This window comes from Mixophyes fleayi, chromosome 5 (assembly GCF_038048845.1).
Source record: "Mixophyes fleayi isolate aMixFle1 chromosome 5, aMixFle1.hap1, whole genome shotgun sequence".
Lineage (NCBI taxonomy): Eukaryota > Metazoa > Chordata > Amphibia > Anura > Limnodynastidae > Mixophyes > Mixophyes fleayi.
The window spans coordinates 255,574,587-255,593,922 of NC_134406.1; positions in this window are offsets into that span (position 1 = coordinate 255,574,587).

The window sequence follows — 19,336 nt, forward strand, 5'->3', positions numbered from 1 at the left end:
TATTTTCCCCTCTGGGTGGAAAACGTTACAAAATAGCTCCCATCCGCTTGCTTCCTTTAGTTTTAACGTTGATGATGCCTCCTCTGACACCTCCACCCCCTGCACTGTAGATATACAAGGGGAAATCCGTCACCCACAAACTAGAGAGGGCTCAGTTGGGTGAAGGAAAAAAAAAAAGCGGAATCGCGCTCCTGTCATCATGTGGCTATGGCCGTGGACGTTCAAAGTCTAAGTGCCAATCATTTTCACGCTACAACCATTGTATCGCTGGCCTGGAGTCACATGATGGTAACAGGAAGTGGGTTTGAAATAGAGATGCTCAGGCTCGGTTTTCTGAAAACCGAGCCCACCCATACTTAGGGGATCCGAGTAGGCTCGCTACTTTTGCGCGTCCTCGGATCTGAATTGAGGTAAAACGTCATTGTTGCATTGTCGGATCTCGTAGGTTTTGCATTCCATAAGTACCTCCCTCCCCAGGAGAACCAGTGCCATTGCTAACACAGAAACAGGGGTAGCAGTGTTCTTGTCACTCTCCAGTCTCCAGTGCCATTGCTCAGTGCCATTGCTCACATAGAAACCGGGGTAGCAGTGTTCTTGTGACTCTCCAGTCTCCAGTGCCATTGCTCATACAGAAACCGGGGTAGCAGTGTTCTTGTCACTCTCCATTCTCCAGTGACATTGCTCAGTGCCATTGCTCACACAGAAACAGGGGTAGCAGTGTTCTTGTCACTCTCCAGTGCCATTGCTCAGTGCCATTGCTCACACAGAAACAGGAGGGGTAGCAAAGTTCTTGTGACTTGACAAAAAATTAACTGGAAATGTTTGGAAATTAATGTTATTGAGAATAATAATAATGTAGGGATAAAAAAAAGATCCAAATTATGTGATTTTAGCAAAAACAAACAGGGATTTTAGAAAAAAATTGGGATCTAAAACCAAAACACGCGAGGGCAGTTTTGTCAAAACCAAAACCAAAGCATGAAGTTAATCCAGATCCAAAACCAAAACCAAAACACGGGGGTCAGTGAACATCTCTAGTTTGAAATAGGGCTCTACTTGCCTACTCTAATTTGTGCCCTCCTTTCCATTTCTCCAGGGGCTCATACAGCTCAGAGCAAGGTCGTCTCTGAGGAAGTACCCCGCAGTTAGGGTAAATGGGAGCAAGGAGTGTAGGATTATTTTATATAATGTTCCACCTTAAAGTAGTAAGTGCTGTTTAAATGCTGCAAGCAATACTCTGCAGTCTGTTCACTGTTTTGCTACCAAGGGTCCGTGTCATATTTGCACCTCACACCATTGCTCGTTTTTAGGTTGCTTTGTATAGAATAAGTGAAGCAGTAAGCTAAGGGCTTTTAAAATTATGTGTTGGGTCTCTGAATAGGCACTTACCATTAGGGGTTAAGTTTTCTTGTGTTTGCATAAAGCATTTCAGTAAGATGTTACTGGGAGGTTTTGTTTATCTTGTACAAATTCAGTGAACAAAGGATGCTGGGTCTTTCTGTTCCACATCGCTGATACCGCCCATCCACCCTGCTGAGGTTTAGTAAGTTGTTTTAACATTTCTTCATTTATACAGAAGAGGCGCAGTGGGTAAGAGAGCTGTGCAGTCGGTGACTAGTCGAAGGTGCTACCCTGATTGGCTGCTCATCACTGCCCCTTTGGAAGAACATGACTTGACCTTTTCTGCGCAGAGGGTCCCTTGGCGTGCATTGTGTGACACAACGATGTCAAGTCAAGAAGGGAGCAGTCACGCTGACGCTGGATTACCACCGGCCAATTGGAAAAGATGAGATTCCTGGCTAGTGGTTGAGCGTTTGTCCCCCACGGTTTATTGGTCGAAGATTAGTTGTTAGCTGACTGCTACACTCTCACCGCCACCATGAAGGTTTAATATTTAAATACATAAACTGCGACCTTTAATTTTCCAAATATCTGCATCTGTGTCTTATTTCAGGCTTATATGGTTACCCACACTTAGCTAGGCTGTTATAGTGCCAAGTAAGAAAGATCTCACACTATTATTTTATAACTTTTTTTCTTTTTTACACCTACTCAAGCAAATTTTACATTGTTGTTTTCATCAAAGATAAATCTTAACTTTTTAATTTATGGTCATTATACATGGTAAAAAAAAAATAGGAAAACATTTAAAACATATTTTTCCAGATTATTCTCTTAGCTACTTTCACAAAAGAAATTCACCTCATGAAAAATATTTAATTTATTCTCTGACTTCCAGGGGCTCACTGCACTGGGGGTCCGGGGGACATTTGCCCCCGGGGCCGGTCCCATAGTGGGCTACCTTGAGCTGGGTCACTGGGCCGCCTACATTTTTTGCCTTATAAATGTTCCAAATAGACTGCCAATCCGAGTCTCACCCCCCTTCCCGGGCTAAAATTTGCCAACCAGCCCCTGCTGAATTCTAACATTTCCAGGAAGACCAAACATGAGTACTTATCAGATGTTTGGTCTATGTTTTGGGCCATAATAAAATATATGGGTTTATTTTTTTTAAAAAAAACTTTATTGACAACAGAGAGTATACACTGTATACTCCACTATATGCATTTTACTCTCCATATCCAGAAATGTGCCTATTATGAGTTCTTGGGGGGGAATTCATTTTCTTGATTCAGCATTTTAAATTTGTAGTATTTACCATGTTGACAAGTGTAATGATGCTTACAAATAACAACATTTGTCTTTTATATTGCACACATCCAGGGCCGGATTAACCCGAGGTCTAACTGGGCTATAGCCCAGGGGCCTCGGGCATCCAGGGGGCCCTTCAAACTCCTCAGCAGCATTATTGATCGGTCGGGGGCGGGGGCGCCCCCGGCCCGATCGATGCTGCTGAGTACTGTCAGTGCAGTCCTCCGTCCCGGCGCGCTGTAGTCTGCTTACTGAGGAGATCTCGCGAGAGTTCATGAACTCTCGCGAGATCTCCTCAGTAAGGAGCTTACAGCGCGCCGGAACGGAGGACTGCACTGACAGGTAAGTGCTTGGGGGGGTCCTCGCGGGGGGTGGGGGGCGGCGGACAGCTCACATTGGGGGCCTCGCGGGGAATGGAGGGCCCCTTAGCCCAGGGGCCTCCATTCTCTTAATCCGGCCCTGCACACATCTCATAAGCACATGCTTATGGTAGCTTGTATAAGGGCATCATTACAGGTGGCCCGAAAAACCCCAGTCTACCTTGGATGTCATTTTTACTTCCGTAGGGGCAGGGCCGGATTAACCATAGGGCTAACTGGGCTACAGCCCAGGGGCCTATGGCATCCAGGGGGCCCTTGAAAGTGCTCAGCAGCAGTATTGATTGGTCGGGGGCGCCCCTGGTGCGATCAGTGCTGCTGAGCACTTTCACTGCGGTCCTTCTCCGGCGCACTGTAGTCTCCTTACTGAGGAGATCTCGTGAGTCTCACTCTCACGAGATCTCCTCAGTAAAGAGCGTACAGCGCGCCAGAGAAGGAGGTAAGTGCCGGGGGAGGGGGGTGGAGGGGGGCATGGGCAGCTCGGATCACGAGGGGGCCCTCACGGGGGAATGGAGGCTCCCTTAGCCCAGGGGCCTCCATTCCCTTAATCCGGCCCTGCGTAGGGGTGAAAAAGAAAACCACATCTGCAGTTGAACATCATCCATAAACAAAACACGTATCATACACTCATATATTACATATACTCATGGAGCTTCAGGAATGTTTAATCAAGTTAGCTCAAATAGTTTATGATGAAAGTCTTCTTTAAAGGCACTATTATTTTTATTAACCGCTGGATGCTACAGGATTTATTTCTGACTTGTGGTCGAGTGTTATATCCCTGGTGAACACTTTGGGGATACCCTCTGTAAGAGATTTTAACAGTCTGGCTTCCTTATTACTCTAAATAACCATCAACATCTGTTTGACACATGCACAAAACAACAAGCATTGCAAAATCAGTACAGCGTCCATTCTAGTGTGCCTAAGACAAAGCCAAATAGTAAACAGATTACAAAGACTTTCTTTAGAGCATGAGCCTCCACTATAGAGGTAGGTACTCTGCCTCGGTTTTTATAGTATTTATACACATCAGCCATCACTGGCACAGTGGATCCACATCTTCAGCCAGGACCATCAGCCTCAGTCTGGGACAGTTTGATAGGGCCATGAAAACTAATGATGTTTATTTACCCATTTCAGCTGTGCTGGGCCTTTCTAAATGCCTGGAGAAGCAAGACCATGTTATACCCCATTCATACTGCATCAAAAACCCGGGTTTGTGCAGAGGCACGCTGAAAAACCCGGGTCTTGGTGCAGTATGAATAGTCCAACCACAAAATCCCGGGTCTAAAATTCCGGGACTTAGACCCGGGATTTTGCGAGGGGTAATTCCCGGGTTGGACCCAGCTCGCCTGCAGTATGAATGGTGCAACCCGTGTAATTCCCGGGTCTCACCATTCATACTGTAAAAAAAAAAAATGGCAAAGTAAAAAAAAAATGATTTTAATTAATAAAAAAATACATAACAAATGTTTACTTAACTTATTTTCAGCCAGCGGTGTCTCCGGTGCGTTGCCGGCTGTCAGGGGGACCTCTGGGTACTAAAATGACGTCATTTCTAATGGACTAGAAATGACGTCATTTTAGTACCCAGAGGTCCCCCTGACAGCCGGCAACGCACAGGAGACACCGCTGGCTGAAAATAAGTTAAGTTAACATTTGTTATGTATTTTTTTTTCATTAAAACATTTTTTTACACTTTTTTTTTTCTAAAACCCGGGTCGGGCAGGTGCAGTATGAACCCGCCCGACCCGGGAATCTTCTTATCTATACTGCCCTGTGCCCCGGCAATATCCGGGTTAACAACCCGGGATATTGCCGGGGCGGCAGTATGACAGTGGTATTATTCAGTTTCTGCAAGATCTTGGGGAAAGTTTGCACATGATAATCGTGTTCTCGAATCTAGATCCTCTGGGGTTCCTGCTCTGATTTCATCTCTAATTTCCAAATTATCTGGAAGGAAACCCTTGATACCCTCCTCTTTGTCACAAAATATACTTCAACAATCAGGGTCTCTCCGAGGTCCTGGATACAATTTGTGGCTCTCCAGTAAAACATTAGACTCAAGTACCTTAAGTTATCTTATCTACAATGTGTCCCTCTTGAATTTGCTTAAAGCTGGGTACACACTCCATAATTTTCCACCAACTTTTTATGCCGATCGATTTTACATGCGATCGATGGTCCGATCGCTCGGTCCATGGACTGCATACACACTAGCCTTGTTTAAGACGATAAAGGGAAGAGCGGACGTCCCTTTAGTGACTTTTTACATGTTGTCGTCAGCAATGATTGAGGATTGTCATGGATCGGTCGGAAGTTTATACACACTACACAACAGAAACGAGATTGGAACGAAAATATTTAACAGTACGACCAACCAAATAAGGTGACAATCGTCCATTTGGGAAGACTTTCGACCATCGTGTCACTACACACACTGACCCGGCTTTTGAACGAGCGTTCGTATGTCGGCCGATTATTGGATGAAAACCATGTACTGTGTACCTAGCTTAAGGTATTGCTTTCTACAAGTGCCTGTGCTGGTTTTAATTTTGTTTCTGCCCCTGTTGTACCTGTGCCTGTTCTGCCAGCTTAAACCCTAATCCATATTCCCTTGGCCACCTTGATACAGTGGAGATCCTGAGATCTGTAGGGGTTCCTAAATCAACATGCAATCAAGCTCCTGGTAAAGCCTTGAAATGTCTTCTCAGAATGTGCTAAAACCACATATATCATAAGCTTTATCTTGGGCCTCACCATTTTGGATATTGAACAATCCTATATTGCACTTCAGCCTTCATTCACTTTTCAAATGTTATTTGATGAGCCAGGTAGAGTTTCTTCCACTTAAGCAAGCCAAGGTGCTAGGACCATACCTCAGTATGTTATTTGACTTTGTTTATTGGCCTTGGAGCTTGGCTTGAATAATGTAGTCCTGGTAATCACTTTTTTGCAAGGCAGACGATATTAAGGATGAATTGGCAGACTGTAATTTTCCAGCATTTCTTCATGAGCTCAAGACCTCTGCAATGAATCTGCTTCAAAGAGCATTCTCAAGAAAGGAAACATTCCGATGTTAGCCTTCTCAACTGGATCTTACCTTCCAGAGAACATTGCTTTCATCTCCAAAGATATCTGAGCAAGAACCCATTTCCATCTTCACCACAATCCCTCCCTAGACATGTGTATGCATTGGTATACCAATTGCTAGTTTGTTAGTCAGTGTATCCAGTAACTGGAAAACAGAACCAAATCCTAGTCGGTTCTGAAGAGGCCAACCTGGGTAATGTCAACACCTTTCCCACTAATAAAATGTATCTTCCTGACCTGATCTCTTGTTCTGGGGCTTCCATTGGTTCTCATGCTTTACTGGATTTGGGTTCTGCAGTTTATGAATAAACCTCGGTTAAAAATTACCAAAATCCCATCATCATTTCTTTATAAGCCTTTATAAATTACTGGCATTTATGGCAGTACGACTCTTGGTGTCTAGTCAGCTTAAAACTGTTCCACTCTTACAAACTGGATAATCCCCTTTTTTGTCATCTCAAAGTCCCTGAATCTGGTTCATTTAGGGGCAGATTCATTGAGGGTTTTTTGTGCAACTACGGTACAGAAATCTTTCCTAATTTTTACTCTCACCTCTATGAGAGAAGATTTCAAGCATAAATATTCCTATAGAACCTCTCAGCCAAGTGAATCTGCCCCATAAAGTTACCTTGCTCCAATATCTCCCTGTTATTGATTGGAGTCAAGTCTTGGGGTCCTTTTTGTTTTCCTACTTGTCTTATAGGATTGTGTCTGTTCCTTTCATTCCTTTACAAGTCTCTGATCTTTGATCATATCTATTCTTTTGAATATTTGAATAATTTTAAGAATAAGGCTGAGACATTACTGCCACATTGTCCATTTGACTTTGCCTCCCAGAGGTCATGTGTACCCTCTGTTTGTACCTGAAACCGAGGCCATGTCTGAATACCTCAAGAAAAATATGCAAAAGTAGCTCATATACTTTTCCTGCCAGAGATGGGTTTTCTTTGTTGAACAAAATTACTATAATTGCCACAAAGAACCACTAAACTCTTTAATAGTCAATAAGGAGCCTCAATATGCTGTAAACTCCATTTATGGAGGAGCCTACAGTCTGCAGTAAAGAAGGAGAGCAGTGCAGGAGCGCTTTAAAAAATGTGTTTGAATCCAATCATAGGCTGCATTATTGGGAAACATCATCTCAAACTATGGCCCTCAACTGAACACAGAAAAAGTTTCTGCAATACTGAGTGAGCCACAACCTATTGGGCCAACCACAGATGGTTTTGGCATTTATTATCAGCAATTTATTAAAAAATATTCTTCAACCATTGCTCACATCATGCCCCTGAATTAAAAAGGGGCAAATTCACGTGTTTGTACTCTAGAATCTGCCTTCCATTTCTTTAAGCTTTTTCTTTGCCTCAAAAGCTAAGGCTCCCTGAAATAACCTATATTTCTTTATTGAGGTACATACCTCATCGATCATTGGGGGAGCGGTCTTGTTTCAGCAAAATAAACTAGACTGATATCATCTATGTGGTTTCTTCTCTACAAATATTTGTCTGCTGAGCAGAACTAGTGTGTTGGTGACTGACAGAGAACTGTTGCCTGTTAAATTGGCATCCATTCATCCAATCATCATTTTCACTGTTCATAATAAAAATCTCCAGGATACAGGATATAGAACTTTCCTGAATTTGACAGCTGCATTTATAAATAATTTGTAAAACCCCTCCTGGAGAGACATTCATTGCTAAGAATCTTCACCCATAGCTTCTTGCTTGAGATTACATCTCCAAGTTCTCAGGACATCTAGACATTAAGAAAGTACTGGAAAGCATTGCGATAACTTGTTGGTGAACAATTTAAAGAAGGATGTAACCAATGTTGTCTCAGCCTGTATAATTTGCCCCTCAAACAATAAGCTTTTTATGATCCTCTTCATTCTGTACCCATTCCAGAAAGACAGTGGATCCATATTTCTGTGTAGTCTATTTCCTGTCTTCCAACCTTAGGGGATTTATAGTCTTCAGAAGCATGATAGATTATTTTTCTTAAATGTCTAACTTTGTTCCCCTTAAGGGGTTATCAACCTGATCTTTTCTTCTTTATTTAATACATAATGTCTAATGTCCTCCTCTATGAGTGAGAGGCGCAATTATGTTCCACATTCAAGAGGGCCATCTGTAAACAATTGAACATGGATTGTTCTTCTGCGTTCCATCAAATGGACAGACTGAGAGTCACAGTCAGGTCCAGACTATCCCATGGACTTACAGAATGTCTCCGCACACCAAGACAACTGATCAGATTTACTTTCTTGGGGAAAGTTTGCACACGATAATCGTGTTCTGGAATCTAGATCCTCTGGGGTCCTGCTCTACTGTCATCTCTAATTTCCAAATTATCTGGAAGGAAACCCTTGATGCCCTCCTGAAGGCCTCTTATTGTCACAAAATATACTTTGACAAACATGAACAATTAGTGTCTCTACTACTTCCTGGAGAAAATTTGTGGCTCTCCAGTAAAACATTAGACTCAAGTACCTTAAGTTACCTTATCTACAATGTGTCCCTCAATTCATTCTGCCAAGTAAGATTCTGGAATGCATCAACCATGTTTCATTTGGGTTGAAGTTACCACCTAGTATATACATTCTCAACATTGTCTATGTCTTTCTACTGAAAGTTATATAGTAATAGTAAGAAGTCAATTTTCTCCCCTAAAAACTCCCCTAAACTACTTCTGCTCAGCTCTCAACAGTAGTTTCAAGTGAAATAAATGTTGGACTCCTGTTGGACTGGATAGGCCAGCACCTGCCCTATATGAAAATGTTAATTTGTGGATTTTATTGTTGTTTAAATGTACTCAACCAGTAACTCTATGGGGTATATTTACTAAACTGTAGGTTTGAAAAAGTTAAAAAAAAATTGGAGATCTTGACTGTTGCAACCAATCAGATTCAGGCTGTCATTTTGTAGAGTGTACTAAATAAATGACAGCTAGAATCTGATTGGTTGCAATAGTCAACATCTCCCCTCTTTCAAACCCGCAGTTTAGTAGATAAACCCCTAGTTGTTTTGGTACCCGCCCACACATAACAATTGTCCAAACATCAGAATAGAAGGTACACACACACACACACACACACCATGGTAACAATACAAATTAATATCTTGCCCTGCTCACTAAAGCTTTGCACAGTAGCCAAATTCATAAAGGTAATTTGCTGGGTTTTATAGGTAATTTTCTGACACTACAATTTTGAAAGATTTTCAACCCTGATCTAGGGAAATTCTTTTTATTCCAACAAAATCTTTTTTGTGAGCAGGACACAAGTGTCCATATTATACACTGAGCAAGTCCAGGTACATCTGTACATAGCAAAAAATAAGGAATTGCCGCCAACAACTCAAACCACTATAAACCATCCAAATGTATCATTTGTTATGAAACAAAGGTAGAAGGGTAAGTTCAAATCCCTATCTTTTAAACGATATTAGAGAACGTTTTTAATAAATCGCTTTATTTTCAATGGACCAATTTTCTCTCCTTAAGCTACATTATATTACAATGTCTATTGCATTTGATCTTAAGATGGTGATATCTGGGATGTCGTGACTTTATGTGCCCTTTTACGTGTGTAACACACGTTCAAAACATCCAACTTGTTTTATTTTTTTTGCTGTGCATTTTATTATTTACGTTAAATCAACTTCATGTTCAAAGAAACCAGAATAGAATTTTGATTAACATTTCTTCCAAAGTGTTTAAGGATGTTCATTACAGCGACCACTTCAGGGTGTATATAACGGCGTACACCCGCTTCTCCTCTGCTTTCAACTTTTATTATCCACTCTGAAATATGCTGCTGACTTTTCAAAGTGAATAGCGAAAAAAGTAACTCTGGTTATCTTGTCATATAGGTATTTTTAGCAATGACTCATACGAATATAATTTATTTATGTGTACAATTCGCCACAGTGCTGTCAGCGGAGCTCTTCAAAATGTGTAGGTGCATTGCGTTGTCATTGTGTGATTTAATATGTTGCTGTATTGCAATTGGATATACATTTCCAAACTGGGGCCAAGGATGACTTCATGTTCCTATGATATCCATAATAAGACATAACCAAGATCAATGAAGGTTGTTTGCTAAAAGAACAGCACAATTACATTGATATGCGTATTGTATTATATAATGTAATGAAATGCATTCTACTTGTAGTAGAAATTTGATGGAAACTAAATAAAAATAATATTGTATTTCTTGAGGAAAGGTATTGTTCAGCACTGGGTGTGGGGGGGGGGGGTGAACCTCATGCATATTTTAATAAAGACATTTTATTAGCATGAAAATTAGACACATTATTCATTATTTACTCCACTAAAGTCAGTACTTTTACATTAATTCAGTATTTATTAGGGGCACTTATATATTTTAAGAAATAATAAACGCTCTACGGAGGATTATAAAATTAACAGAGATATCTAGATTATAAAAGTCCTGATCAGCAGCCGATTCATGTGCACACACTAAACACATTTTACAAGATTTACCATCAGATCTGTGCTCTTCATCTGTCATAACCATCGGCTGAATAGATTGTGACTCTGCGCACTCCATAGAGATCTATGGACACTGCCGGTCGTGAGTGCATACACACTGCAGAATTAGAACAACATCGTTCCATCATTGAACGACATTTTAAAAATCAAGAAACGATACGATGTGCTTGGAACAATACTTGTTTATTGTTGTAGTGTACACACTAATGTGATATCGGGCTGAACAGTCGTTTATCGTTTGATTGGCCCAATAATCAGCTGATAACACTGTAGTGTGTACCCAGCCTAATACCGTGGTGACTTCTAGTGCCAGTATAATTTAAACATGTGATTACAGTTCTCTAATGTATATATTAATCACATTATTATCATACAGAGGCAGACCTAGACGCAATTTTTAGGGGACCATTTTGCATAATCACGCCCCTCCTTCATTCAGATTGGCTGGCCCCGAAAAACCCCACCCACCACCCACGATTGGCTCCGCCCCCTCCACCCGTTTTGATCTGCGTCTTGGATCCAAATTTAAAGGACTTGTGTTGCTAGGGGGGCAATTGCCCCGATCACTCCCCCCCCCCTGGATCCACCACTGTTATCATAGCACCAGAGGCTTGTAGTCCTCAATACTATCCAGCTTCTCATGCTAATGTACCATGAGACTTATTAAGAGTTACAGGCACTGCCAATGTAGAGGTGGATAATCAGTCTTTCCTGTATGAATGTAAGAATCTACAGGCTCTTAAGTCCATTTAGAACAGATTGTGATGTAATTCCCACATTTCAGGCAAAAAGGTGACTTAATCCAGAAGGGTAGAACCAGAGCTGCCCATGGGAAATCAGGAAGCTCATCATTTGGGGGCCCACGACAGGTTCCCGTGACTATTACTGTAACTGTACTCCTCTGGGCCCCGGACGAATTCAAACAAGCTGCTGGCATTCAGTCATGCTCCTCCCAAAGATCCCAAGCCCCGTGCGTCCGGACCGTGTTGTCATGGTGCCGGTCATGTGACATGCTCTCCGTGCGGCTTCCAGTGTGACATTTCTCAAGTGAGAAGATCATTTTCCCATCCCACCACCAATATACGTTCTGATTCTTAATGTAGTTCCTACAAATTTGTTTTTTACAGTGCAGTAAAAGTTACAGCACCAGCTACAGTCTACAGCTGATCTTCTGACCGGCAGTAACTGGGAATACCCAGTGTAAAGCTACCACTAGAGGTGTAGTGATTAACTATAAAGTTCTCTCTCTGTCCACAGTAATTATAAAAGAGACTGGGAGGACAAATGCACGGGGACACACATTTAATCTACAATCAGAGAGTCTGGTGGACAGAGCCAAGGGAAAGCTGAATCTTTGATAATAACCACCATAACTCTTTGATTCAAGTCTACATGCAAATCACAGTCTTTGAATACATACGATAGAGTATACCATTACGTCCATAACATAGAGTCCATACTAAAGAGTACATACCATACAGTCCATACCATTAATTCTGTAACATAGAGTACATACCATAGAGTATACCATACAGTCCATACCATTAAGTCCATAACATAGAGTACATACCATAGAGTATACCATACAGTCCATACCATTAAGTCCATAACATAGAGTACATACCATAGAAAAGGAATTCATGCCCTGAGGATGTTTCAGAGACAGAGGGTTAGTGGTGGATTAATAGTATCTGTCTGTGGGTGTGAAGAGAAAGTCATGTGGTACTAATGATCTCCCAGATTCAACACAGTTTCTTTCTTTCTGATTTCTAAGCTGCAAAATCACTCTGGTTCCTATGCCAAATACCAACTATCTCCATAACCTCCCCACTTCGGCCATCCTGATGTACCACAACTGATATGTAGAAAAAAGTCAGATCATCATATTACTGCCAGTTTATGTGTTTTTGTTCCAACCTTGTTTTACTCCTTCAAATTCTCTTCTTTCATTATCATCAAGATTATGGATAACCTTTTAGGAAGGTACACTTGTTCTAATGAAGGTATAGCTGTTATCTATTTGGTGTACTGTGGTCTATATTTACTGCTTTTGTCCTGGATTACCTGGTGAATCTGGTTTGGACCTCATTGATGACACGCACTGGTTCCACAGCACAGAAAGCTTTGATTTGCATCGGGCTATCTAGATTGTCTTCCCAGGACACCTTGGATACTCACCTACTCTATGATCCCAGGAGATGCCTTTGCAAGCAAGAAGGGCACCTAGGGGCATGGAAAGAGGTGGAGAAATCTGAAGAGATGCACTTGAACCTCACATCAAAATTCAGAACTCCTACCAGTTTACCACCACCCTTTCATTGGATAAAACTCCAAAATTTTCTCCTAAATTTAACTAATACATTTATGTAATTAGATTAAATTAGTCATGATAGTGAGAGGACATTGAGACTGTCTTTATTATATGTAGCACTTTTGAGTGTTTGAAGCTTGTCTTACATTGGGAAAGTGCCCCTAGAAAAGTCATTCTCCACAGAATTGTGACAGGAACTCCCAAAAAGCACCCCTCTAAAAGCATAGGATGAGATGCGATATCTGCCAACTCAGAGCTGGTGCAAATCTTAGTTAAATTTTAAAAAAAAATTAAAAACTAACTTTATAAAAAAAAAAACTGAAAAAATATTTTACTATGAAAGCATTTTTTCCTGCATATGTGGAGAGCAGCCGTATTTGAACCACCACTGCCCTGGCTAAATAGGCTTCCTTATGCTTTGCATGGGGAAGTTTCACCAGAGGCCTCCTGCAAAGGCTATCGCCGGTGTTAATCGGCAATGGCCATCACCGGTCTGGTGGCTTTGATAGGCTATATAAAAAACCTAGATCTGGCTAAAATTCCACTTTTCTCTATTTCATAAGTATACCCCTTAGTATTGTTTCCTGGACATATTATTGCAGTTCCTGCTGAGTGATTACGTTTCGTTGCGTATCCTGAGTTTGTGTTTAGCATTTGTATCTCTTGGACTCCTCCCATTATTGTGTCTGGTTTGTGAATAGTACTTTAGGAATACATCAGCTCTTTTAAGAAGCAATGACAACAGAAGTGAGTTGTTTTTAAAACGTCAGTAGTGTGGAAACAGAAGGCCCTTTGACTTTATCAGTAATATTACTGTTATTGTTGTAAGCATGTGTGGATTAATGCAGTACAGTGGCTGTTTGGCATGAGTGTATCATGTAACACTCTTAAGAGATAAGGATTGTCTGGTCTGCACAGGGTCAGCGGAACATGGTAAACTCAGTAAGCATAGCAGGAGGGCACCGTGCCTACCGGGTGCCCCGTCAGCCAGCATGTGACATGCCTCCTTATATTCTGATTGGATCAGAATAATCATGGGGGGGTGTGGGGCGACTTCACTGAGCATGTGCAAACTCCAGCAGACGGGCCCTGGATATCCCATCATCGGGCCGGAGCCTCTATACCAGTGATGGCTAACCTGTGACACTCCAGGTGTTGTGAAACTATAAGTCCCAGCATGCTCTGCCAGCATCAGCTATTTATCTACTGGCAAAGCATGCTGGGGCTTGTAGTTTCACAACACCTGGAGTGTCACAGGTTAGCCATCACTGCTCTATACAGTTCTCACCTTTGCACAGTGAGATTGTTAGGTCACAGTTGGAAACTGTAACACTCTCTATAGGGACTATTTATCAATATGTTCCTTTTCCCGGTGATAATGCTGATATTTTATTGCCGGCAATAACAAATCCCTCATCACTGTAATTTACCCAAAAATGATCGCTGGAAAGATACACCTGTTTTTGTCGGCAATAGGACTTTTCTCCCATTGACAAATCTGCCCCTATGTCTCAGTCACCCCTTAAATTGTCCTCTCTGCCCAAGAGACCACTTAGGAAAATAACAGTTTGGATATGGGAGACTTATGACTGTGGATTGTAGACATATCCCAGCAGTTGTCCATTTACATAATTATTATTCTGTTCTCTCTAAGAATACCAGTAATATTGAAGTTGTGGTTCCCGCGGAGGAAGCAGAAACAGCTACCAGGAAGTTGATAATGCTGAATACAAAGATATCTCCCAAGAAGAGTCCATTGAAGGTAGGGAGCTGTGCACAGGGGGTCTATTGGTCAGTGCGGCTTATTATACAGGCATTAGTAAAGCAGAACTGCACCAAAAGCAAAAGCTTTATATTTCAGAAACCCTGACAGGTGGGACTTGATAGGTGGAGTTCAGGAACAGAGGAAACTAAACAGCGCATTTCTAAGTGCAGCAGAACTTTGTACCATATGTTAGTAAAAGCCTATAAGGTTCTCCAAGGAAGTGACAGTTGTTAGAAGTGCTATGAAAACCGCAAATATGAAAATATAGGCAGACCCAATCAGTGGGAGATAAAACAAACATATAAAAATGAAAAAAAAATAAACATAAAATTAAAGATGCTAAAACACAAACAGAATAAAATATTGGACAGCCAGTAAAAAGGGAGACAAAACATTCTTTAGATAACTCCATAAAAGGAAGACAAAACAAAGAGAGGAATATTAAATCTAAAAACTAAAGGGAGTTTATATGTTGAATGAGAAAAAAAAAATTCAGACTTCTTTCTTTTTCTTTTTTTTTTACTTTGTATTTATTGTTAAAAAAAGCCAAGGGGGTCACTAGAGGGGAAACATACCTTACTATACTATCGACATAAATATATTTACTATAGAAGAGGTGTAACTTCAAAAATTTAAAGTAGATGCGTCAATGGGACCACATGGTAAACATCCATAAACGCCATTACCGAACTATTCAACAATCGCTGCTGACAGGTGTAATTCCACGTGATTGGAGGATGGCAAATGCAGTTCCACTAAGATAAGCAGTAGGGAAAAATAGGATAACTGTAGACCTGATTTCAGGTTGTTAGTTGGGAGATTAGTGGGTAAAAAAAGAATTGTTGACTATTTAGAATCAAATTACAAGACTCAAGGCAGCATAGATTTGCTGCTGGGAGATCATGTCAAACAAATCAGTGGATATTTATTGCGTTTGACCCTGGGGTGCTAATCCTATGAAATGATCCTCTCTGGTGTTGCATGACAGAGGGTCTTCAAAGACGTCATTTCTATGAAAAGCTGGTAAAAAATAAAACAAAGGTTAAAATAAAAGAATGGGCAACAAATTATATATTTGGACAAAAAATGGTTTAGTAACTTAAATAGAGAGATAGGTAATCACATGCCCCAGACGTGTTTCCCCGGTGTTTATGGCTCCTCAGTAAGCAAATGGACCATTGGATATAGCTTATTTTAATTTTAGCAAAGGTAATTGATATTGCATCCAACATTAAATTAATTCAGAAACTGAAAATCTGAATCTGACAACCACCCCTCATTCCTGCTAAGACTTACTTCTACTGCGCTGTTCCCTACTATCTTGTCTGACCAGACTCTCCCAACCTTCAATCCTTTAAGGCAGTGTTTCCCAACTCCAGTCCTCAGGGGCCGCTAACAGTGCATGTTTACCATATCTCTTTGCTGGAGCACAGGTGTATTCATTACTGACTGAAACATTTTGAAAGATCCACAGGTGATACTAATAAGATCACTGGTCACCTGGAAAACCTGCACTGTTAGGGGTCCCTGAGGACTGGAGTTGGGAGATAGTGCTTTAAGGGTTCTCTCAAAACCCACCTCTTCACTTTAGCTTATCCTAGCCCCACCTGATACTCCCTCTACACGCTGTACCTGCCATGTCCACTCTTATCCCATTAGTTCCTATTGTTTCTGCTTTGCCCCCTTTCGTCTACTCTCTACCCTCCGTCTTATGTCTGCAACTCATTTGTCTACCTTATATGTACTTGTTATGTTTCCTTTGTTTTATATGTATTTTGTATGATTTGTAACGCTGACTATCCACAGGTGCGGCGCTTTCACACACAGTATATGCCCTTGCTGTATAGCGCTGAACTGAGGTAGCAGCTGGTATGGGGCACATGTGACTGCCACTCCACTGCCATTTCCATTTATTTATATAGCACCACCATATTATGTAGCGCTGTACAGAGAATATTTCATTACTTACATCCGTCCCTGCCCATTTGGAGCTTACAGACTAAATTCTCTACCACACACACGGGGAAAATTCAATTAGCCGCAAAAATCTCGCGACCATTCTGGAGACGGTTAGCGGCGGAGATTTCTACAGTTGTATAGGAAACAATGAGCAGCCGTGATGTTCTGAGGAACATTGCAGCTAATTGAATTTCCCCCACATACGCACAGACACACACCAGGGTGCAGTTTAGTTAGGAGCCAATTGACCTGGTAACCAGTATGTTTTTGGACTGTGAGAGCAAACTGGAGCCCCCATCATCATCATCAACATTTATTTATATAGCGCCAGGAAATTCCGCAGCGCTGTACAATTGGGGACAAACACAGTAATAAAGAATACTGGGTAGTACAGACAGAGAGGTAAGAAGGCCCTGCTCGCAAGCTTACAATCTATGGGATAATAGGCGTTGGATGCGTTAAGTCTTCATACTGCATATTGGTCCGGCCAGATAGCAAAGGTAAAAAGTGATTTGTATCTTATATGATCCAGTCACACAGCAATGTTAGTCAGGGGGTCAGAGGGTTGTTGTCTTGTGTGAACTGTATAAAGGGTGGTAATAGGGTAACCTATGGAGGGTAAGAGGGTGGTTGAGGAATATTATAAGCTTGCCCGAAGAGGTGAGTTTTCAGAGAACGCTTGAAGGTTTCAAGACATAAGAAAAGTCTTATTGTACGAGGGAGGGAATTCCATTGAGTGGGTGCAGCTCGAAAAAAGTCCTGTAAATGGGAATGGGTATAAGGAAAACATCACACAGATAGTGCCCTGATTGGAATTGCACCCATAGTCCCAGCACTGTGAGGCTGAAATGCTAACCACTGTGCCACCATATTGCACCGCAGCCCTGCTTCCCTCTGTGATGCTCCCTTTAAACAGGGAACTTAATGAAGGAACAAAACAGCTGGTAGCGAAGTGTGATACAGCTCAGGAAGGGGGAGGCTGTCTCGATCTAAAAATCCTACTTAATTTTTCTGTGGGCCTCCATAGTTCTAGCTATATTAATCCTGTATACAGATATTGCCTAAGAGTGCATAAACATATATAATGACATATAGATGATTGTATATATCCAAGTACAACCAGACAGTGAGAGGTAAATGATGATTTCCTGGAGTTTCATTTGGTTTCAGTAACTGGCCTGCGGTGTGTAATCCTGGATATTTACACACTCTTTTTACAAACCTTACTCAGAGTTTCTGCAATTTGTACACTGGTGTAAAAGTCACCCGCTAATTAGTTTTGACAATAAACTGTTGGCTTATTAACTCCGTGGCCTTTGTCATTCAAAATAGCCAGTGTAGCACATAGCCACTAATGTATTCCATTTAAAAGGCTGATAGCATTGAGAAGAAAACTTCCTCTAACCCTAAGGGGCTTCATTAATACAAATGACAACATGTTATTTCATTATCATGTAAGGATTTCTTAATGTGCATTACATGAATGATAGAAAACTCAGAGATGTAGATTCAGGACCTGTGACGTCAGACTTTATTCCGTAGGTTGTTAAGCAAACAGGACATGAAAGAGCGAAGGGATTTCAGCTGTTTGTGATGATGGATGTAGCTAGGTGAGGAAGGGGTTACTCACTGGTGCGAGATAGGTAACATCTTGCACTGGCTTGTGCTCCTGATTCACTACTAATGACTCTGTTTTGCACACCAGGGTATTTAAATCATCGTTAAGCAGATGAGATTGCTCAATACAAATAGGACTCTTGTTTTATGTTGAGCGAAGAGTGCATCACTTTAGTGGTGGTGATAATTAGTATTTCCCTGTACTAAGCCCATACTTGCTAACTCTCCCGGAATGTCCAGGAGACTCCCGAAATCCAGGTAGGTCTCCTGGACTCCCGGGAGAGCAGGCAAGTCTCCCGCATTTGCAGCGAATTGCGTCATTTTGGCCCCACCCCCTGCAAAAATATGCATTTTCGATGCATTTTACCGTGTCCTGTTATCCCGCCGCACCCCCCTGACCGGGATCTCCCGAACCTTAATAATTAAAAGTTAGCAAGTATGACTAAGCCCTGAACTCCATCTAGGTGTAATTAAGTCATTAATAGGCCGTACATAGTACTTTTGAGTCCCACCTTCAGATGCACAAAAATATACCTCACAACATTCCTGAATGAAAATAATCAGGACAAGTTAGATCAGTGTTGGCTAACCTGTGACACTCTAGGTGTTGTGAAACTACAAGTCCCAGCATGCTTTGTCAATATAAAGCAGCTTATTGCTGGAAGGTTATGCTGGGACTTGTAGTTTCACAACACCTGGAGTGTCACAGGTTAGCCAACACTGAGTTTGATGGTGTCCCTTATCCACACAAACATTGCCCCAATTTGCCCAAGTCACGTTTCTTGTGGCCAGAATTGACATTTGAAAATCTGGATTGTCCCTCGAAAATCTGAAAATGTGAAATTTTGGAGGATATAAAATAATCGTCACGGACCGGCTGGCAGACTTTAGCTCGAGGAGTGAGACTCGGCTCAGCGGCCATTTTAAAAGAAAAAAAAAGCAGGTAGCCCAGTGACCCAGCCCAAGGTAGCCCACTATGGGACCGGCAGATGCCCCCCTGCACCCCAGCCAGCTCCTGGTATTCTTACACATCCAAATATTACCATA